This window comes from Pongo abelii, chromosome 21 (genome assembly GCF_028885655.2).
Source record: "Pongo abelii isolate AG06213 chromosome 21, NHGRI_mPonAbe1-v2.0_pri, whole genome shotgun sequence".
NCBI lineage: Eukaryota > Metazoa > Chordata > Mammalia > Primates > Hominidae > Pongo > Pongo abelii.
The window spans coordinates 36,699,845-36,725,228 of NC_072006.2; the positions used below are offsets into that span (position 1 = coordinate 36,699,845).

The following is a 25,384-nucleotide window of genomic DNA, read 5'->3' on the forward strand; positions in this document are numbered from 1 at the left end:
GCTGCAGTGAGTCATGACCGTACCACTAAACTCCAGCCTGGGTGACACAGTGAGACCCCATCGCAAAAAAACAAAAAGTCAGCCAGAACTGGAGTTTTGGAAGCTTCTAGGGGGATTCCTGTAAAGTCTCATTTCAGCTCCTGGTGGGGCTGAAAAAAGAAGCAAGGGAGAGGAGTCAGTCTCCTGCAAAGGGGCCCCAGAGGGAAAGGAAGGAGGAGGTGGAGAGGAAATTGAAAACCACACTAAACTAAGAGAACAAAAAGAAAAGAAAACCAGAATGAAGACCATCACCCAAACACCCAGAAACCCTCTCTTCAGCATCCCCAAGAGAAGCTGTCATAATTTGTAAAGGGCAATCAGGTGATTGAAGAGAGGGTATTGCTTCACTGGGACAAAGGCAGTATTTTAATTTCTCTCGGTTCTGAATACTACCTACTGGGGACTGGAAATTGAAAAAAAAAAACCCTCCAAAATAGGAATTTACCCCAGAATTTTAGGACCCAAAGTTCCATTGAGCTTCGTAGGCCTGGATGGGGCAGAGGGATGGGGCCACACTCTCCCCATAAATAAATAAATACATAAACAAGGAGCTGAGGACTCAATATAGCACCTGCCTCTTCTCCACCCTTGTGCACAATCTCCAACTGTTAGCGCGTAGCCGCCGCCGCCACCGCCACCACCACCACCGAGTCGCACCTGCCATCTGGAACAGGCCTCACATATTCCAAGACCTCCTTTCTGCTTCGCTGAACCTCCATCTTCTTTCAGATCACGCTGGGGACCAAAACGCACACCCCAGGCCACAGAGAAAGGTGCCTGGGACCAGCCCCTCAAACAACGGTGCTACATTTGAGGATGCCATCTCCTCCAAGCAGCTCTGAGTCTTTTTTCTCTTTCTTTTGGGTTTTGTTAACTCTGGGATATCTGGAATGGGTGTAAGGGGAAGGAATGGGAAGAGAAAGGGGCACAGTGGGCCACAGTGCCCCCAGTTAAAAGGAGAAGGGCTGGGGAAATGCAGATCCGAATGACAATGACTTGTGAGGGCTGGAGGGAGGGGCACTGTCTAGCATCCCCGGACGGACAGGACAGGGTCTGGGCCTGGCTGCAGGACTCTGGCCTGGCGGGGGCAGGGAGGGGGTCCACAGGAGGGTGCTCTAGAGTTGAAGTCACAGGCCTAAGGACAACCCAGCCCCCACACCAGGCAAGGGGCTGTCCTGCCTGGGTCTCAGTTTCACCCTGTGTGAGGTGACACCATAGGCATAATGGCTTTCGCCACCTCATAGGAAGTGTGTGGGAACCCAAATGATGCACAAACAGCACCCGCCCTAGAAGACGCCCATTAAAGAGCTCTGTCTGCTACTCTGGAGACCCGCCTCCCGGGGCACCGCAGCCTAGGACAGGGAATCGGGAGTCACCGAAGGGGGGGTCCTAGGCGGAAGGAGGTAGCCCTGAGCCAGCCAGGCCCCGCGGGCGGGTCCCTCTCGGGCCAAGGAGGCGGCCTGGGCGCGCTAACGAGCGGAGAGCCCCAGGTGCGGGCCCCACCCAGGGCCGGGGGAAGAGGTGGGGCTGGAGGGGGAGGGGAGCGGGCCGCGCTAATGACTGTTGACAGCGCGCGCTGGGGCCGGGCTGGCCGCGCGCGCGGCTGACAGCTGCTCGGGCGGGGGGCAGGGGCGGGGGCGAGGCGGCCGCGCTCTCTTCACGGCGCAGGCGCGTGCGCCCCGGTGGGGAGGGGCGGGAAGGCGCGCGCGCGCCGGGCTGGGTTCGGAGGGCCTGCTGGAGCGGCTCGCGCGGGCTCCTCGCGGGCAGGCAGGTAATGAGAGTAACCATGGCAACCCACCAGAGGAAGTGTATTCTGCAGGAGACGTTAATCCCCTCTCCCCGGAGCTGGGACAGCCTGACTTTCCATTCTCACACAGTAATTAGATACCAGCTGTCAGTGCAGGGGGGACGGCTCCGCGGCTGCAGCCCGGCTGGGAGTGGGGGGGGGGGGGCGCACCAACGGGGCGGGGGGGGACACGCAGGAACGGGGGCGTTAAAGACACAGGGACGCTCGGCAGCGGCGGGCCAGGGCAGCTGGCCTCCCCCAGTCTCCAGCCTCCAGGCGCGCGCGCGCTCACCTGGAGACCGCGCCCGCGCGGGCCCCGCCCACCCCACGAGCACCTGCTGCGCGCGCGCCCGCCGGCCTCGCGTCCCCCTTCCGGCCCCGCCAACCGGCTCCCGGCGCACCTGCCCTGCCCCGCCCCCCGGGACGCTGCCCACCTGTCCTTTGTGCAGGGCGGTACCATTCGATCTTGCCAGCTCTCCTTCAGGGAGCGCCCGCTATGTGCCAGGCGCCGTGCCAAGCCTGATCTCCCGTAATCCTCACAGACCCTCCGCGGTCACTGCCTCTGCTGCTCCCCGCCCAAGGCGCAGCGGGGTGTGGCCATTTGCCCAGGGTCACGCAGACTTGAACCCCCCATCCCCGTGCCCATTTAACAACCAAGATACAGCGCCTCCTACCGCGTCCACATCCACATCTGTTGTGGCTCCGGGGCCTCCTACCCGTCCTGGGAGACAAAACAGTCACACTGGTGGCTGGCGTCGCAGTGCACCTACTGTGTGCCAAGCACTCACGGCCTCGTTTCACTTTCGCAACAGCAACGAGAGATCTGTTGCCCCAGGGTGAGGAAGCGAAGGCACAGAAGAGCTGAAGCGATTTGCCCACAGTCACAAGGTACAGAGTGACAGAGCTGGGGTTCAAATCCAGGGAGTCAGACCCCAGGATACCAACTACTGGGCTCCATTAGCCCCACCCCTGGATTCGTGGTGGCTGAAATCCAGCCCACACCTCTTCTTCCTTTCCACAGTTCAGCCCACGCAGGTTCTGTCCCAGCATCCTGAGTAGCTGCCTCTCCTAGCCATACCTGAGAAATTGAAGAAGTTTCTAGGCCTAAAGCCACTGCCACAACCCGCGTTTCTTTTTTTTCGGAGACGGAATCTTGCTCTGTAGCCCAGGATGGAGTGCAATGGCACCATCTCCGCTCACTGCAACCTCCGGCTCCTGGGTTCAAGCGATTCTCCTGCTACAGCTTCCCGAGTAGCTGGGATTACAGGCACACACCACCATGCCTGGCTAATTTTTGTAGTTTTAGTAGAGACAGGGTTTCCCTATGTTGGCCAGGCTGGTCTCGAACTCCTGGCCTCAAGTGATCCCACTGCCTCGGCCTCCCAAAGTGCTGGGATGACAGGCGTGAGCCACCACACCCAGCCCACAACCCTCATTTCTGTCAGGCCTCCGAGAAGCTCCTACTGTCAGTGCAGGCAGCTGCTTGGAGGTCATTCTAGGCCACCCCTTCCATTTCCCAGGTAGGTGAACCAAGACCATTCAGGTGCGAGGCTGGCCTGAGTCAGAGATGGCCTGGGAGAGCCTTTGGGGGGCAGGGAGGGTTCAGTCCCCTCAGGCCTGGCTGTGTCCCCTGCCCCCCACCCACAATCAGGCCCAGGGTTGGGGGGTGCACACCAAGGAGGGGCAGGAAGTGTCCAAGAAGCAGAACCGGCTCTGTGTCCCCAGTGGCGGCGGGTGTCTGGGGCAGGAGCAGGCTATCTGATCCCTTCCCCACTGCCCCGGCCATGACCTCCTCCCTCCCTCCCTCGCTCCCTCCCTCCCTCCTCCCTCATGGCTGGGGTAGCCAGCACCCCGGGCTGCAGCTGAGAACCCAGCGTTCCCCAACCCCGCCAGCATTCCAGTGAGAGGAGGGGTGGGGGGAGGCTGCACCCAGAGCTTTAGGGACAGGGGCACCCCTGGGGCTGCTCCACTCCGGGAGGGCCAAGGCCAGGCTGCCTCCAACCTCACCGTTTCCTGCCTCCGCTCTCCCCATCTCTCAGTAACAGAGCTGCCTAAATTTGGCTCCAGGAGGGAATGGGGGAGGCAGCGGCAGGCGGGTGCCGTCAGAGGCCAGGGCGTCGCTCCCGTCTAGCCGGCTGGCATTTTTGCTGTCTGGAGGAGGGCAGGGGGGCCCGGCAGCCCTCTCCCGGAAAGGGAGATGTTCGTACCTTCTGACATACACTGAGTAATGTGCAAACGACATGCAAACCGAGCTTCAAATCAGCATCTCAGCCAGGGAACAGCTTGAGAGCTGCTTTTGGGATGAGAGCAGAAGGACCAGAGCCCAGTGCCCAGGGGCTCCAGTGGGGGTGGGGTGGGGGGCGGCACAGAGTGTCTAGGGCTGGGCGTTGGGAGACTCAGTTTCTTGCCAGCTGTAGGGCTTTGTTCCAGTGGCTGGACCCTCTGGGTCCCAGCCCAAGGGCAGGGCCATGGCTTTCTCTGCCTGCTCCAGCAAAGCACTGGGCACACCCTGTCATGTGGTTAAGCACGTGAGTTCTGCCGCCATCCTGCCTAGGTTTGAACCCTGGCTCTCCACGGGCCAGCTGAGTGAATTCCTCAACCGAGCACCCAGGCAAGCAGCTAGTGGAACTGGGTGTCTGTTTTAGAACAGCCACTTCCCTTCCCTGGAAGTTGGGCACGGGGGCATGACCTGAAAGAACCTGGGCTCTGGAATCAGATCTGGATTCCAGGCCTCGCTCAGCCAGTGAGGCTCTCTGAGTCTCACTCCCCTCATTTGGGAAATGGGTTCAGGATCTCAAGGTCAGCTGTGACGTCCACGTGATGACCTGGCACATGGTGGGCACACACAGGCCTTCCCATGGTGCAGCCTCACTGCTGTCTGCATTCATGTGACTCCTAGCTCCATCCTGTCCCATCGCTCCTCTTCTCTTTGTTCTTCTGTCCTGACTTTTTCGTCTCTAGATGTAAATTTCTTGCAGTCTTTTTCCCTTCTGTCTCTCTACTTAACTGGTGATCTTGGAAAAGTCATTGCCTCTCAGAGTCTCAGTCTGCACATCTTCTAAATGGGAGTAAATGAGAGGTGGACAATGAGCCCTGTCTGGGGCCTGAGGCTCATCTTTACAAGACCGTCCACCCATCATTCCAAAGGGCCATCAGGGGCGGGCTGTGCCCTCAACTCTATCGGGCATGGTGTGTTGGGGGCTCCACTTCTCAGTAACTCTGTTTAACCCCAGATAACTGCTCTCCTGCCCCTCGGCCGGGGCTGATATGAGCTGAATCCAGCTTCCTGCCACCCAAAAGCCACTTCCTGCCAAGCTGATACCAGAAGAACTTGTTTTCTGTGCACAGAGCAGTCCCTGGTGGGGCAGCCACCAGCTTGCCTCGGGTGTGAACATTTTTTTCCATTTGCCGGTCTGTCTGCTGGGCTGAGCAGGGGAGGCTGGGGACTCTGACCCCTTCGCCTCTGCACCTGCCTGTCCTGCCCCGAGGTAGCCTCTGGGCCCACCAGCCATCCCAGGAAGGGTGCCAAGTGTCCCTCTGGGCCCAGACAGATGTGTGTAGGCCGTGACACACAGTCTGACACAGCCACACACACACAGTCAGTCTGACAGAGCCACTATGGCCACTGAGCATTTGGGCAAGGACTCGGGGAGACAATGTGTGACTGTCACACACAGTTAAGGTCACAGAGACATGGACATAGCCTCACACATGCAACCATCTGCAGTCCTTGGACAGTCTCACACACAGTTACACGCAGGCCCACAGCCATGCTCAGAATCCCACAGCACTCCACACAGCTTCACACGTGTACACAGGAATCTTCCTCCCAGGCCCCCACACCTGCCCAGCACCGACCTTCCAGATGCATTCACTGATTCAACAAATCCTTTTTGAGGGTCTTCTCTGTGCAGGCCCTGGGCTAACCCATAATCAGAATGACTGGAACAGGAACAAATAATTAGCTGACCTGTGCTGTTGCCTCTGTTTCCCCATCTGTGAGATGGGGATCCTAGCCCTGCCCCATGGGACTGTCAATGTTAGGAGTGAATGTGTGGAAAGCCCTAGGTCCGTGTTTGGCCCATAGAGAGTGTCGTCTAAGTAAGGCTATCCTGGTTAGCCAAAAGCATCCCATGCCCAGCTCCACGCAGAACACCTGGCACACATTATCTCCCTGAGCCCTTGCCCAAGTCCCCAGCAGCTGGGGTCATCGCCCCCATTCCTCAGATGAGGAAACTGAGGCTCAGAGAAGAGGCCCACACTCTGTAGGTTGCCCCACCGACCTTGTGTCATGCCACAGTGCTGCTCCAGCCTGCCTCACCACCCCCTACACACACACACACACACACACACACACACACACACACACACACACACACACACACACACACACACACACTGTTCCCTCTGGCTGGAACACCCTTCCCACTTGCATATAGCATGCCCAGCTCCTCTGAGCTGCCTACTTACACTTCTGTGAAATGGGGATACTAGCACGCGTCAGCCCCTGTTTATTTTCCCCAGAGCATTGGACTTTAAGGGCCAAGAGTGAAGACCATTTTGTCATGTTCTCCGGCACACAGTAGGCACTCGACAACTATTTCAAAACTAAAGGAATAAGCAAGTGGCCTCATGGCTACTGAGGACAGAGTCTGGAACTGAACGCAGGGCACTCTGAAGCTGGAGCTCACTTCTACATTATTGCCTTTCTCATGCTACTAGCAGGCACTGAATGTGTCAGTGAGTAAATGAATGAATGAAACCAAGATCTCAGGATCCCAGTCAAGTGCTCCCTGAGCTTCATTTCCTGGTAGTGTGGACATGAGCCAAGCTCCAGCCACCTTGGATGGTGGCGGGGGTGGCGGGGCTGATGGGCCGCCTGAAGCCGGCTGTCAGGAGCTCGTCTGGCCACAGCCGCCAGCAGGGGAGACCAGCTGGCGGTGCAGGGTCCATCGGCCCAGGCCTGGAATCTGAGCTGCCCTCAGAGGCCCAGCTTCTCTCTGGGCCCCCACAAACTGGCCTTTGTTCCCGGGCCGGCCAAGACCCAGCAGCTTGGGCTTTCTGTCTGCCTGCGGCACCCGCGCTGAGCTGGCGGGGGTAAATGGGCCAGCCTCCCCTCTGTCCATGCCCAGGACGTCATTTTGGACTAAATGGAGATGTAATTTTCTATACAAATCCATGACAATTTAGATGGAGTGATTGTAATTGGCTTTTCAATGGGGGTTTTGTCCAGAGCTGGTGGCTAGAACTGGGTGGCCTGTTTGAGGCAGGCTCCATTTAAATGACAATAAAGCAATAATATTGAGGACTTGTACAGTGCCCAGCACTCCTCCCAGCCCAAGTAGAGCCTCATGTTTATGGATCTGGTCCTTCCCTCGGGCTGTCTGGACAGGCGGGTGGTGGGGGGCACTAAGCCCAGGAGACAGGTGGCCATATCTTTGGGCTTCGGGACACAGAGTTTCAGAACGGCTGGGGCAGGGTCCCGCATCCACTGGCTTACCTGTGCCCTTATTCCTGACACTGTCACTAACTAGTGCCTCCTCGGGCTAGCTGCTAGTCCAGGTTTCAGGGGCACCAAGACAATGAGAACTCCTCAGGCAGGTCAGAGGGAGAAGGCTACAATGGCCAGTACAGCATGACATTTGAGAGCATGACCAAGAGATGACCAACAGCCAGACAGCCTGAGCTCAAATCCTGCTCCACTTCTTTTTAAAAAAATGTTTTTGAGACAGGGTCTCACTGTGTCACCCAGACGGGAGTATAGTGGCAGGATCACGGCTCACTGCAGCCTCAACCTCCAAGGCTTAAGCAATCCTCCCACCTCAGCCTTCCAAGTAACTGGACCATAGGCATGTGCCACTACACCTGGATAATCTTTTAATTTTTTTGTAGAGACAGAGTCTCATTGTGTTGCCCACGCTGGTCTCGAACTACTGGACTCAAGAGATCCTCCCGCCTCAGCCTCCGAAAGTGCTGGGATTACAGGTGTGAGCCACTGTGCTCAGCCCCTACTCCACTTCTGACTCATCTCTTGAACTTTACCAAGTTACTTAACCTCTCCATGCCTCAGTTTCCCCAGCCATAACATGAAGCTGCAGTGAAAGTTTTTGTGAAGATGAAACACCTTAATAGTGCCTGGCATGTGGAAGGTGCTATATATAAGTCATTACCGTGATTCATTCCAAGCTCTAGCTCTGGTGTCAGGGTGACCTTGGGCACGTGACTTAACCTCTTTAAACCTCCACTGGCTCCTCTTTAAAATGGGGCTTTTAGGAGAAACAACCTCACGGGGTTGTGAGGATTTTAGAGGATGCAGGAAAGCGCTGAGCACACAGCCGTTCTCGATAAACACGAGCTCTCTTGCTGTGGTGCTCTTGCCTTGAGGAGCTCGCCAGCTAGTGATCATTACCATGTCGAGTGCGGGGAAAAGGGAAGAGAATAAAGCTCGCGGGAAGCCACCACGGAGCTCAGCTGACTCTGCCATCAGGGGATGCAATAGGAGAGAATGATCCAGAGGGCCCTCAGGAACAGGGCAAGGAGTGGGGCTGCATGAAGGAAGGCTTCACAGAGGAGGTGACATTTGGGCTGGGCCTTGAAGGATGCGTGGCACTTTTGCCACCAGAAAGGGTGATACCCAGCCTGGCCAACATGGTGAAACCCCATGTCTACTAAAAATGCAAAAATTAGCTGGGGCTGGGCGCGGTGGCTCATGCCTGTAATCCCAGCACTTTGGGAGGCCCAGGTGGGTGGATCACTGAAGTCAGGAGTTCGAGACCAACCTGACCAATATGGTGAAACCCTGTCTCTACTAAAAATACAAAAATTAGCTGGGTGTGGTTGCGGGCACCTGTAATCTCAGCTACTAGGGAGGCTGAGGCAGGAGAATCGCTTGAACCCAGGAAGAGGAGGTTGCAGTGAGCTGAGATCGTGCCATTGCACTCTAGCCTGAATGACAGTGAGACTCTGTCACAAAAAAAAAGAAAAAAAGATTAGCTGAGTGTGGTGGTGCACACCTGTAGTCCCAGCTTCTTGGGAGGCTGAGGCACAATAACCACTTGAACCGAGGAGGTGGAGGTTGCAGTGAGCCGAGATCTCGCCACGGCACTCCAGCCTGGATGACAGAGCGAGACCTTGTCTCAGAAAAAAAAAAAAAAGATACCAGGGGCAGACACTGTGGTTACAAAGTCAGCAGGCAGACCTGGCTGCCTCCTGAACGAGTGATTTGTGCCTGTGAAAAGGGTGGTGGACAGGGCGCCTCTGCTGAAGGTGCAACGTTAAGTCACCTCTGAAGGCCAACAGCCTGTGCAAAGGTCCTCAGGCAGGCAGGCGGCCAGCATCGTGGGCAGTGGTGAGTAGGATGGTGGGGAGGCTATGCTGAACGTGCTGGAGGGACGGATGGGGTGGCGGCTGTATTCACGTGAAACAGGCAGCCATAGAGGGATTTTAAGCAGGCGGGTGACACCATCCAGAGGCTATTTTTAAATGATCCCTCTGACTGCTTGTGGAAAATGGGCTATGGAGAAGAAGGGGTGAGAGAGAGGCAGGGAAGCCATGGGGAGGCAGTTGGATCACTGGGGGAGAGAAGTGGTTAGACCCAAGGTATAGCAGGGCCCAGAAGCCGCTGGAAGGATGATGGGAAGGCAGGGGGTGGGTGGAGAAAGGAAGGGGGAAGGGGTACAAAGAGGTATGGGGCTTTTGAGGCATGGTGAGGGGCTGTGTGCAGCTGGTACCTGAGCAAAGTTGGTGGAAGGAGATAGCAGAAGAGAGGTGAGGGCCACCTCCCACCTCCCTGCGCCAGGCTAAGACTCTCCAGCTTTGTCCTGAAGGCAGCGGGGTGCCAACAAGGATTTTTCTCCAGGCAGGAAAAGACCATGCTGAGATCTGTGCTTTTGAAGGATCATCTTGGCTGCCGGGTAGAGGGGCGGGAGGTGGCAGGTGGGCGAGGCTGGAAGGAGAGAGGCAGGGAGGGAGGATGGTCAGTGGGGGCTCAGAGGCCTCAGCAGGCATCCTGGCCAGCTCCCAACAGCAAGAGCAACAAACCACTTTCTCAGGGGTCTAAAACCAGCCCCAGGTCACAGAGCTTGTCAATGGCAGAGAAAGACCCCACCCCAGGGTGAACTCAAAATCCAGTGCACTGTTCCCCTTTGCCATCATCAGCCTTGGTCACTAGTAAAATCAATCACAAATAGCTTTTCATCACGACTCTCAGAGAACCCGTACTATGACACGAGAAGGTGAGTACTATTATTATTCCTATTTTACAGATCAGGAAACTGAGGCTAAGTCACCTGCCTAAAAGCACACAGCTGGGAATTGACAGCCAGGTTCAGATCTAGGCAGTGTGACTCCAGACCCACACCACAGGTCCTAAGCAGGAGGTCTCAGGCCAAGTGGGGTCTATGGATGTATTTGGAGGAACCTACAGAGGTTTATTACAATTTGAGTTTGTTGCTGATACTTAAAAGTTGGGGCTGGGCATGGTAGTGCCTGCCTGTAGTCCCAGCTATCCAGGAGGCTGAAGCAGGAGGATTGTTTGAACCCAGGAGTTTGAGGCTGCAGTGAGTTATAATAGTGCCACTACACTCCAGCCTAGGTGACAGAGCGTGACCCTGTCTCTAAAGAATAAAAATTTTTTTAAAATGGGACATTTCATGAAAGAAGAAAAACGTGAACTTTCGACAGGACTTCTTAATGTTGACAACCCCAAGCCCCAGTCCTTGAACTTCGTCCACCTTGGGGCCATTCACACGTGTGCAATGTCACGTTGACATCTCCAGCATGGGCCTCTCCTCTGCTGCCGGACAGCCGACTGGACTGAAAGCAAGTGTGTGTCTAGGGCCCCCTGGAGAGCCAGGGAGACACATCCATCCACTCATCCAGCAAGCATTTAGACCCCCTTCCCCCGCCCCGCCCACAGCCCTGGCCACCACCACCAAACTTCCTCCCCCAGCAGGCTTCTCCATCTCCCTTGCTTAGGCCAAACACCCTGAAGGCATCCTTGACTGCTCACTGGTTCTCACAGCCCACATCCCATCCATGGGCAAGTTCTGTTGGCTCCACCTTTAAACTATATCCAGAATGCAGCTGCATTCTCCGCTGTCCCAGGGGCTGGAGGTGCAGGGAGAGGCATGTGCCGTTATTCTAGCGTGCTGAGTCTCAGTTCCCTTGTCTGTAAGAAGGGTGGGCTAGAGCAGGATATTTGGATTGCCATTATTCTTGTGTCCAGATTTTGGAGCTAGGAAGAGCCTGTTTACAAAACACTTAGGTTGTAATTCTTTTTTTTTTTTTTTTTTTGAGACGGAGTCTCGCTCTGTCGCCCAGGCTGGAATGCAGTTGCACGATCTCGGCTCACTGCAACCTCCGCCTCCTGGGTTCAGGCAATTCTCCTGCCTTAGCCTCCCAGTAGCTGGGATTACAGGCAGGCACCACCATGCCCAGCTAATTTTTGTATTTTCAGTAGAGACGGGGTTTCACCCTGCTGGCCAGGCTGGTCTTGAACACCTGACCTCATGATCTGCCGGCCTTAGCCTCCCAAAGTGCTGGGATTATAGGCATGAGCTACCGCGCCCGGCTTTTTTTTCCTTTTTTTTTTGGTGGGGGATGGAGTTTTGCTCGTTACCCAGGCTGGAGTGCAATGGCGCGATCTCAGCTCACCGCAACCTCCGCCTCCTGGGTTCAAGTGATTCTCCTGTCTCAGCCTCCTGAGTAGCTGGGATTACAGTCATGCACCATGACGCCCAGCTAATTTTGTATTTTTAGTAAAGACAGGGTTTCTCCATGTTTTTATTTATTTATTTTTTGAGATGGAGTTTCATTCTTGTTGCCTAAGCTGGAATGCAATGGCATGATCTCAGCTCACCGCAACCTCCACCTCCCAGGTTCAAGCAATTCTCCTGCCTCAGCTTCCCAAGTAGCTGGGATTACAGGCATTTGCCACCATGCCTGGCTAATTTTGTATTTTTAATAGAGATGGAGTTTCTCCATGATCAGGCTGGTCTCAAACTCCCAAACTCAGGTGATCCACCCGGCTCAGCCTCCCAAAGTGCTGGGATTACAGGCGTGAGCCACCGCGCCCGGCAAGGCTTTAATTCTAATTCCCTTCTGGCCTGGGCAAGACACAGGTGGGACACAGGAGGAGAGCATGGGTGTTGGAGGCAATGACAGTCTTGACTTTCAACTCCCTGGGTCAGGAGCTCCCTGGGATGGAGGCTGTCTTGTTCACCACTGCATCCCCAGTATCTCCCAGAGCTGACCACAGAGTAGGTGCCCAGGAAACGTGTACTGAAAGAATAAGTGATGAATGAGTCCTCCTGGTCCTCCAGAGGGACCTTGGGCATTCACTGACTTTCAGAGGGCCTTGATTTTCCCATCTGAGAAACAGGCAGGACAATCTAATGCCACTGCCTTCCTTCTCTGTAACAACAAACATTTACCATGTGCTTACTGTGTGCCTCACCCTGCTCTAAGTGCTTTACATATATCAACTCATTGACTCTTCATTCCAGCCCCAGGAGGTTGGGACAACTCTCTTTTATGGGGGAGAAAACTGCGGCCCAGAGAAGAAAGTGACATACATGCCCAATGTCACACAGCACAAAGCACCTGAGCTAGAGACCAGCCCGGGCAGCCTGGCCCCAGAACTCTCATTCTTTTTTGAGAGAGGATCCCATTCTGTCGCCCAGGCCAGAGGGAAGTGGCTCAATCATGACTCACTGCAGCCTCAACCTTCCACGCTCAAGCGATCCTCCCACCTTAGCCTCCCAAGTAGCTGGACTACAGGCACAAGCCACCCTGCCCAGCTAATTTTTGTATTTTTTTGTAGAGACAGGTTTTCACCATGTTGCCCAGGCTGGTCTTGAACTCCTGGGCTCAAGTCATTCTCCCACCTCAGACTCCCATAGTTCAGGGATTACAGGCATGAGCCACCATGCCTGGCTTTCTCATTCTTAAACACTGTCCTAGGCTGCCCCTCAGGAAGAAATGAGGTTTGGGAAGCCTGCCCCAAGGAAGCACCCAAGTTGCAGGTGGGGACATGCTGGGCAGGACTGCAAGCTCAACAATCCTTCTGTGGCTCTGTACTGCCCGTCAAATGCCATCCAAAAACTCATGCCTGGATTTGAGGCCCCTGGAAGCAGCTCCAGCCATGTCTCCTCCTCCCAGAGGTCCCAGCACAAACCTGACATTCCAGCCTCCCTGGCTGCTTCTCCTCCCATGAGCTCTGGGGCAATCATGCCTCTGTGCCTGGACACACACTGTCCCCTCTGCCTGGAGTGCCCACAACTGGGTGGTTTCATTCAAATGTCCTCTCTGTCCCCAGGAATCCTTCCCTGACCTTCTCCCAACCCCCAACCCAACATGTCTCTTGCCTTGAGTTTCCTGTAACACTTTGCCAACAAGGATAATAATAGCCAATGTGTATTAAACACTCCTGATGTACCAGTGGGTACTATTGTCAATACCGTTTTACAGATAAGGAAACTTAGGCACTGAGAGGAGAAGCAAGTTGCCCAAAGATAGGTGGGATGGAGTCAGGATTGAACCTACATTTGCCAACAAATTGCAAAGCTAGACCTCTAAGCCCCTAAACCAGACCACATCTCACTGGCAGGCATACAACAGATGCTCATTCAAGATTCCCTAGTAACTGACTGCCTTTAGCTTCCACACTTAATTGCCTTTTGCACACTTAAGTATGATCTTAGAGATTCTCCAGGCGTCACCTGCTGAATTTGCATTTTTCTGGTAGTTATTTCAGAAGTGGTTGGAGACACTCTCAAGGCATGGGGGCCGAATCAAACAGTGAAAAATAAATAGGATCAGAAGTCAGATAGATCATGTGAACTGAGATCTCTGTAAAGTGGGGATTTTAATTCTGATCTTCAGGGTCATTACAAGGGGATGCACAGTGCCAGCATACACTGAGTGCTCAATATACAGTAACCACGGTCATTACACGAATGGCTCACGTTCTAGACATTATTGCCGGGAGTGAAAATTGGTTCCCTGTCTGTGGAGGGCAGTCTGTATCATCTCCAAAAGCACATGCCCTCGGATGCAGCAATTCAACTCCTTGGTATAAACTCGCCCATGCTTGAAATGGCCATCTATATTCAAGGATGTTCACTGAAGTCTTGCGAGAGCAGAATATCATAAACAATCCAAATGTCCATTAACAGGGGACTGGATAAGTAAATTACGGTACATCCATAAAACTGAATACTACACAGCTGTAAAAAAGAAGGAGAAAGTTCTTCATATTCTGACATACTTATGCACTGACAGCATACAGATTTACTGTTTAGTGGGAAAAACAACCTGAAGAATGTAAGAGCTAAAACTATAAAACTCTTAGAAGAAAACACAGGGATAAATCTTTGTGACCCCAGATTATGCAATGACTTCTTAGATATGACACCAAAAGTTCAAGCAACAGAAGAAAAATTAGACAAATTGCACTTCATTAAAATTAAAAACATTAGTGCTACAATGGACACCATCAAGAAAGCAAAAAGACAGCTCACAGACTGGGGTAAAATATTTGCAAACCATGTATCTGATAAGGGACTTGTATCTAGAATACAGAAAAGATTCTTACAACTCAATGGTAAAATGACAAGTAATACAATTTTTTTAACGGGCAAGGATCTGAATAGCTATTTCTTCAATAGAGACATACAAATGGCCAATAAGCACATGAAAAGATACTCAACATCATCAGCCATCAGGGAAATGCAAATCAAAACCACGGTGAGATGCCACTTCACACCCACTAGGATGGCTCTAATCAAAAAGACAGCCAATAACGAGTTTGGGCCAGGCATGGTGGCTCATGCCTGTGATCCTAGCACTTTGGGAGGCCGAGGCGGGCCAGTAACTTGAGGTCAGGAGTTCAAGACCAGCCTGGCCAACATGGTGAAACCCTGTCTCTACTAAAAATACAAAAATTAGCCAGGAGTGATTGCCCGTGCCTGTAATCCCAGCTACTCGGGAGGCTGAGGCAGGAGAATCACTTGAACCAGGGAGGCAGAGATTGCAGTGAGCCGAGATCGCACCATTGCACTCTAGCCTGGGCGACAGAGCAGGACTCGGTCTCGTAAATAAATAAATAAATAAATAAATAAATAACAAGTTTTGGCAAAAATGTAGAGAAATTGCAACCCTCATGCACTGCTAGTGGGAATGTAAAATGATGTACTGATTTGGAAAACAGGTAGTTCCTCAAAAGGTTAAACATAGAGTTACCATATGACTTAGCAATTCCACTCCTACATGGAAGAGAATAAAAAGCAGAGGTGAACACAAAAACTTGTACATGACTGTTCATAGCAACATGATTCAAAATAGCCAAAATGTGGAAACAACACAAATGTCCATCAACTGTTGAATAAATAAATAACATGTGGTATGTCCATTCAATGGAATATTATCAGCAATAAAAAGGAATGAAGTACAGTCAGGTGTCAATGATGGGATAGGTTCTGAGAAATGCATCATTAGGTGATTGCATCATTGTGCGAACATCATAGAGTGTACTATACAATCCTAGATGACACAGCCTATTATTGTACTGAATACCGTAGACTATTGTAACACAATGATATTTGATTTTTTGTTTTTTTGAGGCAGAGTCTTACTCTGTCGCCCAGGCTGGAGTGCAATGGTGCGATCTCAGCTCACTGCAACCTCTGCCTCCCAGGTTCAAGTGATTCTCCTGCCTCGGCCTCCCGAGTAGCTGGGCCACTGCCCCTGGCCAATATTTGTATATCTAAACATATCTAAGCATACAAAAGGTACAGTAAACAATAATACAGTATTATAGGTCAGGCACGGTGGCTCACGCCTATAATCTCAGAACTTTGGAAGGATGAGGTGAGCGGATCACTTGAGGTCAGGAGTTCAAGACCAGCCTGGTCAACATGGTGAAACTTCGTCTCTACTAAAAATACAAAAAAGTGGCCGGGCGCAGTGGCTCATGCCTATAATCCCAACACTTTGGGAGGCTGAGGTGGGCAGATCATGAGGTTAGGAGTTCGAGACCAGACTGACCAACACGGTGAAACCCCATCTCTACTAAAAATACAAAAATTAGCCAGGTGTGGTGGCGTGTGCCTGTAATCCCAGCTACTCAGGAGGCTGAGGCAGGAGAATCGCTTGAACCCAGGAGGCAGAGGTTGCAGTGAGCCAAGCTCACGCCACTGCACTCCAGCCTGGGCGACCGGGCAAGACTCCATCTCAAAAAAAATACAAAAAAGTTAGGCGTGGTGGTGGGTGCCTGTAATCCCAGCTACTCAGAAGGCTGAGACAGGAGAATTACTTGAACACAGGATGCGGAGGTTGCAGTGAGCCCAGAATGTGCCACTGCACTCTAGCCTGGGAGACAGAGCAAGACTCCATCTCAAAAAAAAAAAAAAAAAATTAATACAGTATTATAATAATTTAGGCTGGGCACGGTGGCTCACGCCTGTAATCTCGGCACTTTGGGAGGCCAAGGCGGGTGGATCACCTGAGGTCAGGAGTTCGAGACCAGCCTGGCCAACATGGTGAAACCCCATTTCTACTAAAAATACAAAAATTAGCCGGGCGTGATGGTGGGTGCCTGTAGTCCCAGCTACTTGGGAGGCCAAGGCAGGAGAACCACTTGAACCCAGGAGGTAGAGGTTGCAGTGAGCCAAGATCACGCCACTGCACTCCAGCCTGGACGACAGCGTGAGACTCAGTCTCAAAATCATCATCATCGTCATCATCATCATGATCATCATCCTCATCTCATGGGATCACTGTCATATATGTGGACCATTGTTGACCAAAATGTCCTTAAGTGGTGCATGACTGTACTGATACATGCTACAACATGGATGAACCCCAAAAATGTAAGTAAAAGAAATCCATTACAAAAGATCACGTATTGTATGATTCCACTTATAGGAAATGTCCAGAAAACGCCAATCTAAAGAGATAGAAAGCACAGTAGTGGTTGTCTCCCTACCTGGGGGAGGGGGTCAAGAGGAAATGAGGAGTGAGGGGTGTGGGGGGTTTCTGGGGATGACGCAAATGTTCTAAAATTGATTGTGGCAATGGTTGCACATCTCTGAATATATAATCCTGAAAGTCACTTAATTGTACTTATTATTTTTTTTAGGGACAAGGTCTCTCACTGTTTCCCAGGCTGGAATGCAGTGGTGTAATCATAACTCCCTGCAGCCTTGAACTCCTGGGCTCAAGTGATCCTCCCACCTCAGCCTCCAGAGTAGCTGGGGCTATGGGTACACACCACCATGCCCAGCTAATTTTTTAAATGTTTTGTAGAGACAGGGTCTGGCTATATTGCACAGGCTGGTCTTGAACTCCTGGGCTCAAGTGATCCTCCTGCCTTGGCCTCCCAAAGTGCTAGATTACAGGTGTGAGCTACTATGCCCAGCCTGAATCATATTTTAAATGGGTGAATTGTGTGGCATGTGAATTATATCTCAAAAAAAAAAAGCTATTATATTTTAAAAAGCAACCTATGGAACAATGTACAACACATTTTGTGTAAAACTGGAAACAAAATCCAGAAATAGATTTGCATATGTGCATCTATATGTATAATATATCTCTGAAAGGATACCCAAGAAATAACAGTGATTTCGCCTGGGGAGAGGAACAGGGTGACTGGCAGGCAGAGCCAGAAAGGGGACTTTTTCTTTTTAACAGTCCAAGGGTACTTGATTAATTTTTTTTTTTTTTAATAATGAAATTCTGGCAGTGCATGGTAGCTCACGCCTATAATCCCAACACTTTGGGAGGCCGAGGCGGGCAGATGACCTGAGGTCAGGAGTTCAAGACCAGCCTAGCCAACATGGCAAAACTCTGTCTCTACTAAAAGTACAAAAATTAGCCAGGCGTGGTGGTGGGCGCCTGTAATCCCAGCTACTTGGGAGGCTGAGGCAGGAAAATCACTTGAACCCGGGAGGCGGAGGTTGCGGTGAGTCGAGATCATGCCACTGCACTCCAGTCTGGGCGACAAGAGAGAGACTCCGTCTCAAAACAAAACAAAACAAAACAAAACAAAAAAAACACCTTTTTTTGGCTGGGCACAGTGGCTCACGCCTGTAATCCCAGCACTTTGGGAGGCCAAGATGGGCAGATTGCCTGAGGTCAGGAGTTCGAGACCAGCCTGGCCAACATGGTGAAACCCAGTCTCTACTGAAATATACAAAAATTAGCCGGGCATGGTGGCGCGTGCCTGTAATCCCAGCTACTTGGGAGGCTGGGGCAGGGGAATCGCTTGAATCTGGAGGCGGAGGCTGCAGTAAGCTAAGATTACTCACTGGCCCTCAGCCAGAGGATGAGCTTAGTTGGTGGCTCTGAGAGCACAGGAGATCCCCTGAGGAATCCTACTTTACAGTGTGCCAAGCCTGCTCACAACCATCCTCAGATTCCTCACACAGGCCCTGCCAGAAGGTTTCAGCACCACCCCATTTCCACCAGCAAATCCTGTGGCGCGCCCTTCAAAACAGGCCTAGAATCGGCTCACTTCTCACCCCACCATGGGCACCATTCTGATCCAGGCCGCCACTCTTTCTCCCTGGTTCACCTGGATCACTGCAGCAGTCTCCTCCCAGCTTCCACCCTCACCCCCGACCCCAGTCTGTAACCCACACAGATCTGCGCTCACCTCTCACCACTCACCCCCACACCCAGGGCTCCAGCCCACTCCACTGGCCTTCTCCTGGCTCTACTCACCAGGCACTTCCTGCCACAGGGCCTCTGCACTTGTCCTTTTCTCTGCCTGGAATCCTCTCCCACCAGATCCCCACATGGATGTTCTCTCACCTCCAGTGGGTCTCTGCTCCCATGTCTCCTTGGGAACAGGAGGCCTCCCCACACCTATTTCAAGCAGCAGCCCCCAGCCCTAGCCCCAGCCTCTGCTTTATTTTTCTATATATTTAACATTTACATTTAGGGTTCATGATCTGTCTCCCCACCCCCCAACATATAGGCTCCATGGAAGATGGGATTCTGTTTCTTTCTGTAGCACCAAGAACAGATCAATGCACGTTGTAGGTGCTCAGAAATATTTGTCAAAATAAAACTGGGTCTTATGAAACTGTCACAGACCAGAGGAGGTTAAGGAGACATGACAACTAAATATAACGTAGTATTATGGTTGGATCCTGGGACAGAAAATGGACATTAGGGAAAAACTAGTGAAATAAAAAAAAGTATGAGTTGAGTTAATAGTGATGTGCCTGGATGGGTTCCTTAGTAACATCAAATGTTAACCACAGGGGAAAGTGGGTGAGGAGTAGACAGGAACTCTCTGGACTATCTTTGCAACTTTGTAACTGTAAATCTAAACTGACCCTACAATAAACCATTTAATGAAATGTTAAGAATGTATTGGATGTGGCCGGGAGCGGTGGCTCACGCCTATAATCCCAGCATTTTGGGAGGCCAAGGCGGGTGGATCACGAGGTCAGGAGATCAAGACCATCCTGGCTAACATGGTGAAACCCCGTCTCTACTAAAAAATACAAAAAATTAGCCGGGCGTGGTGGCGGGCGCCTGTAGTCCCGGCTACTCAGGAGGCTGAGGCAGGAGAATGGCGTGAACCCGGAAGGCAGAGCTTGCACTGAGCCAAGATCGCGCCACTGTACTCCAGCCTGGGCAACAGAGTGGGACTCCATCTTAAAAAAAAAAAAAAAAAAAAAGAATGTATTGGATGTAAGTGCAAATGAACAAACAGGCTCAGAGGTGAAGGCGCTTGACATAGGCTGCACAGCCAAACAGAAAGTGGCTCATGGGCAGAGAGACCCAGCAAACACCTCCCCAAGAGAAGGAGGCCCCTGTCACTGAAGATCCCTTTCTTTTGCAATGAAGGACAATGTTGTTGGGGGAGGGTGGAGCTTTTCTTTCCAAATATCACAGGAGGCTCAGATGCTTCATTGAGGATCCACCCCTGGTCCTGTATCACTCAGAAGCAGGCACCTTCTCCTGGGAAACCCCCCAGGAAATCCTCCTTTTCTCCCAGGAGGCCCAGAGGGCCTTGATGAGTGACAATACTGTTTGTCAAGAGTCATTGGCCCTGGAGCTCAGGATCTCAAGCCAGGTCATCCAAATCAGGGCAGGGGACAAGGAGGGGGCTAGGGAGACCAAAGGTGGTCCAAGAAGGGAGGAGAAAGGGACAACTAATTCATCTTGAGCACCTACTAGGAGCTGGCATGGGACAAGACATTTTAGAAGTATGTGACCACATTCCAGCTCCCAGCCCCAAAAGGCTAACTTTGATTACTCCTGCTTCCCCAATGAGGAAACCAAGGACTGGAAATGGATCCAGTAACAAAGCAATGGAGCAGCCAAACTGGGATGTGGCCTCCTTGGCCTCCTCTTGAACCCCACTCCGTGGCCTCCCTGTACCCTGACCATGCTGGCTTCCCCCAGCTACATCTGCACCATGTGCCCCCTCTTGGCACCTGGCCTCTGCCCAGGCTGCTCCCTCTGCCTGAAACACCCTTTCTTTCCTGGTGTTACGTTAACTTCTACTTGATCTTCAGGCCTCAGCTCAAGTGTTACTGCCTGTTACGGCCTGAATTGTGCCCCTCCAATTCATACGTTGAAGTCCTGACCCCTGTTAATGTGACTATATTTGTGGATAGGACCTTTTAAAAATTTTTAAATTTCTTCTGAGAGCGAGTTTTGCTCTATTGCACAGGCTGGAGTGCAGTGGAGTGATTATGGCTTACTGCAGCCTCAATTTTCTGAGCTCAGGTGATTCTCCTGCATCAGTCTCCCAAGTAGCTGGGACTACAGGCATGTAACACCATGCCTGGCTAATTTTTTTTTTCATAGAGATGAGGTCTCACTATGTTGCCCAGGATGGTCTCAACCCCCTGGGTTCCAGCAACTCTCCTGCCTCAGCGTCCCAAAGTGCTAGGATGTCACAGGAGTGACAATGCACCTGGCCAAGACAGGACTAAGTTAAATGAGGTCCTTAGTGTGGGCCGCACTCTAATATGAATGATATCTTCCCAAGAAGAGAAGATTAGGACACAGACATTCACAGAGAGACCATGAGAAGACACGGAGAGAAGTGACTGTCCACAAGCCAAGAAGAGAAGCCCCAGAAGAAATCAACCCTGCCGACACCTTGATTTTGAACTTCCAGCTGCCAGAGCTGTGAGAAAATGTCAGTGGTTTAAGCCACCAGTCTGTGTTACTCTGTCATGGCAGCCCAAGCAGACTCATTAGGTGGCCTCCGAGAAGCCCTCCCTGACCCTCCAGACCCAAGCTGGGACCCTGTGAATGCTCTTTCCTTCACGGCGCCTCTCATGACCACAGTATTCTGCGTATTTCTGTGCCCATTTGGTTAATGGCTGTGTCCTCCATAGATGGTGACAATCACAAGGGCAAAGACGGGGTCTGCCTTGGTCTCTGCACAGTGCCAGGTGCATAGTAGGCCCTCCCTAAACACATGCAGAGTGAGATGAGAAGGGAAGAGCCAGAGAGGCTCTGCGGCCTCGGGAGCTCTCCTGCCTCCCTCTGTGCCTCTATTCCCCGAGCAAAACAGCACCGCCAAGGCTTCTGGAACTTTTGAACTTCAATCCTCTTCTTCAGCAAATATTTCCTTTCGGGGGGTTTCCCTGGAACCCCTAAGCTCTGTCAGGCTCCGTTTTGTCCAGCGACTTTAAATCAAACCCTTGCTGAAAAATGTGAAACTCATTCCTGAAGTCAGCAACAGACAAGGTGCCTCATCCTCTGCTACTTGTCTCTGTCTCTCCTTGAACCCTGTTCTTCCTGATCCCCCATTCCAGCTCTGCCCAAATCCTGCCAGCTATTAAGGGCTACACTCCAAACTTCCCTTCTCCAAAAGCTCATCCCCAGGGGCCCCGAGACTAGAAGTGGAGGCTCAGAAAGGGAGAGAGAGTGGCCCAAAGTCACACAGCCGAGCAGAGGCTGGTGCATCTGTGAATCTCAACTCTGGCCTGGTCCCATCTCCAGGCATATCAGCGAAGGCATCTGGTGACACAAGTGTCCTCAGCCCCAGGGGAAACTGCTTTACCTCCTCCATTCATTCCACTGGGCAGGTCGGATCTGAACTGAGGTGGGCCTGGCAGAGGTCCTGGGCCTCTGCCACCGAGAGCATGTGACCTGCCCAAGGCCACACAGCCGGTTAACAGTGGAGCCAGAGCTGGAAGTGCCGGAGCCACAGTGGCTCGCCACACGGCCACCTTGCTCCTTCTGCACCAGTGACGTGACTATGCAGGAGGCAGCTTGTGTGATATTGATCAAGCTCCTGATGCAAAGCAGGGTGGGAAATCCTAGGAATCAGGTAGACCCGATTTTAAATCCAGCCATGTGATTGTGATCTCAGCCAAGGAACTCCGTCTCCTTGGGACTTTTCCGCAGCTGTTACAGGGGGTTCTACCTGGTGGGGAAATGTGTAGGTTGAAACAATGTTTGTGAAAACCGTAACACAGAGCCTATCCACTACATAAAGCAGGGTCAAACTGCTGAGCTCATTGCATAAAGTGGGGTCCATCCTCACGCATCCCCACCCTGGCCACGGAGCAGCCTCCATGCTACCGCCCTGCCCTTGCAGTCCCATTGCCCCTGCAGTCCCACTGATTTGAGTCCAAGCACCAAGCCTCCTTATCACTTGCACTGTGATGGTTCTGCAAGTGCTCAGTGTAGCTAATTAGAACTTTCTCAACATCTCCTTGGTCCCTATTTACTGCTTATACAGAAGAGACGCTCTGGAGGCAGAAGCCTCCTTGGCCTCCTGTGCAGCAAAGTCAGAGCAGCCCCAGCCAGCATCTCCAAGTCTCCTCGGTTGGGCATGCCCAGTGCTCCAGCAGGGAGAGGATGGTGGAGGGCTCTACCCACTGCCAAGCTCTGCAACCTCATGCAAGCCGTTAATGGTGGACAGGGGGCAAACTCAGACAATGACTAGTTCCTCCTAGCGCTAAAAACTAATTTTGCACACCAGCATTTGCCTACACATGCATCAAATATCTCTGCAAGGACAGGCAAGAAACCAGTCACAGGGGAACCTTCTGGGAAGGAAGCTGAATGGCTGGGGGAAATAAAAAGTTTGTATTTTTAAACTTTTGCATTTTAAATAATGTGAACACAGCCAGGCGCAGTGGCTCATGCCTGTAATCCCAGCACTTTGGGAAGCTGAGGCAGGTGGATCACTTGAGCTCAGGAGTTTGAGACCAGCATGGGCAACATAGGGAAACTTTGTTTCTACAAAAAATGTAAAAAGTAGCCAGGCGTGGTGGCATACACCTGTAATCCCAGCTACTTGGGAGGATCACTTGAGCCTGGGGAGGTGGAGGCTGCAGTGAGCTGTGATCATGCCACTGAACCCCAGCCTGGGTGACAGAATGAAACCTTGTCTCAATGTAACAGTAATAATGTGAATGCACTGATATTTAAACAAAGTTGAAATTAAAAATAATAAAATCTAGATTTCAAGTGAAGGGATTAAAATCCCCAGCTTCCCGAGTTTGCACGACCTCTCCTAAGGGATTCCCAGTGCCGCTGCCCTGTGTCATTGCTGCTGACAACTGACAACTGGCCACAGAGGAGCTTGGCTAAAAGAGTGAGCCCAGGAAGGGTCACTTCACCTTATGGGCCTCAGTTCCTCCTCACGATCAAGAGAGCTGCTGAAATCTGCATCGTAATCTAACCCTGATTTGCTGGTCTCTTCTTTTGATCAGATCTGGGGAGGGCATGAAACATTCCGTCATGGGAGCCCCAGGGTGTGTGTAGGGGGGCGAGCTCACAAAAGTCCAAGGGGCCCCAGCACCCTGAATGAGACTATTGAGGGCATCACCCCTGAAGCCCTCTTGTTTTACCGATGAAGAAACTGACGCACGGATCTGGAAATGGACTGTATGCTGAGATCACACAGCCGGCTGGGTACAGGGCTGCCCCACCACCCTGCACCACTCATCCCCTGACAGCCGTAACCAAGGATTCCAGCTGCACCGGCAGGTGGAGGATCTGGCCTGGCTGTGGCCCCTTCCTCTGACTGGTAGGGCCGGAGGGTCAGTGGTGCTGGGCCTGGCCGGGGCTTGCAGGCTGTGGTATGGAGTCTGGTCTTTGTCCTAAGAGCCCCTGGGGAGCCACTGAAGGGTTTTAGGCTAGGAACTGATGATGTGTGATTTATGTTTCGGAAGATCGCTCTAGCTGCTGGATGGAGAGAGGGAGCCGGCAGGCCAAAGCAAGAGCCGCTGCAGCCTGGACCGGAGCAGGGGCAGCGGAGGGGCCGCCGAGAACCAGTGCAAGGGAAGGTGAGCCGACCGCAGATGGAAAAAGTATATTCCTCCTTGGGTAGTGTGTCCCGTATCTCCAGATGTGTAAACTGAGGCCAGATCACATGATGGGGCTGTTGTAGAAGAGAGTTTTAGCGCGGCCGCAATGCCCAAGACTCCAGATCACCTCCTCCAGGAAGCCTTCCCTGGCCCCCAGGCATCCCCCACGGGACTGCCCTGGGTCATAATCATCGGGTTCTGGATTTCTGTCCTTCCCTATCATGAAGGCAGGGGCCACTGCTTTCCTCTCTGGACTCCCAGTGCTCAGCAAACAGCCTGGCACGTAGTAGGACCTCATACCTCACCTCCCTTCCCTTTCCTTTTCCTTCTATTCCCACACCCCTGCCCCAGGTCTTGCATCCAGGTATATCCAAAGCCCAGCCTAGATGTTGGCACATAGTAGGTACTCAGTAGATATTTCTTGAATTGGATTCTCTTCAGGTCAGAAGTCTAACACACAGTAGGAACTCGATAAATGTTCAGCCCTTTCTCCTCAAGGGCAGAGTCAATGACAAATTGCCCAGAGTTACTGGGCGCTCTCTTTGTTCCCGGCACTGCTCGGAGCACTTGAGGTAGGAATGTTATTACGTTCATTTTGCAGATCAGCAAATGGAGGCCTACACGGGGGAGGGAATTTGCTTGGGCCACACAGCTGTCAAATAGTGGAGCAGGGATTGGAACCCAGGCCCCCAGGCGCCAGGACTGGAATGCATGGCCTAGTTCTGAGGGCCCAGTGGCTGCCACTGTTCCTGGCACTTAGTAGGTACTGAGGTGTGTCTGTAACGGGCCCCAGAAAGACACAGTCACCTCCGAGCTGGCTGCCGCCCTCCTCGCAGGCGTGGGCATCCCTCTCGCCTGAGTGGGCCAAGCTGTCCCAAGGGACCACTGCCAGCCCAGGCCTGCCCAGGCCCTGCTGCCCACGCGGCCTCTCTGAGCCACCAGCAGGCCAGCAGTGTGGCCTGCCCTGGGAGACTGAGCCTCCCTCTGCCTCCAGGGTGGCCCAGACAAAGGCGGCGGTGTGCCCGGCCCCCTGGCACGCGGGCTGCCTTCTTGTCCTCCTCCTCCTCCTCTCGCTCCAGGGCACTCGCAGAGGTTCTTTTCACAAAGGAGCTGGAGGATGGGGGGCAGGGCTGGGCAGCCCCAAGGCAGGGGAAGGCAGCACTGGTGAGGCCACGCCCTGCCAGGACTGACTCCTCTCCCAGACATCACACAGGCACCCAGTGGGCACCAATCATAGCCTGCTGAATAATGACCATTC

The 25,384-nt window shown here is 52.6% G+C and overlaps 1 protein-coding gene and 1 long non-coding RNA gene across 5 annotated transcripts in view; one reads left to right on the plus strand and one right to left on the minus strand.

The window, feature by feature from the left end:
• The window catches only part of NOL4L (nucleolar protein 4 like), a 144,287-nt gene that overhangs the window by 91,934 nt on the left and 26,969 nt on the right, over window positions 1–25,384 (minus strand). The window contains exon 1 of one of the 2 annotated variants that reach the window (XM_054541377.1): window positions 697–908. The exons of the other annotated variant lie outside the window; for it this stretch is intronic. The gene's annotated coding sequence lies outside the window, so the exon portion shown is untranslated. Of the gene's footprint in view, window positions 1–696; window positions 909–25,384 lie in introns of those variants that run through there. 2 annotated transcript variants of the gene reach the window in all.
• Window positions 908–9,491, plus strand: LOC129052203 (uncharacterized). 3 transcript variants are annotated; one of them, XR_008517105.1, is made up of 4 exons: window positions 908–1,529; window positions 2,638–2,713; window positions 2,847–3,345; window positions 6,350–7,158. It is a non-coding gene; the product is annotated as an uncharacterized LOC129052203 (long non-coding RNA). The 3 variants fall into 3 exon arrangements; XR_008517103.1 differs by lacking the exons at window positions 2,847–3,345; window positions 6,350–7,158 and adding an exon at window positions 7,718–9,491; XR_008517104.1 differs by lacking the exon at window positions 2,847–3,345.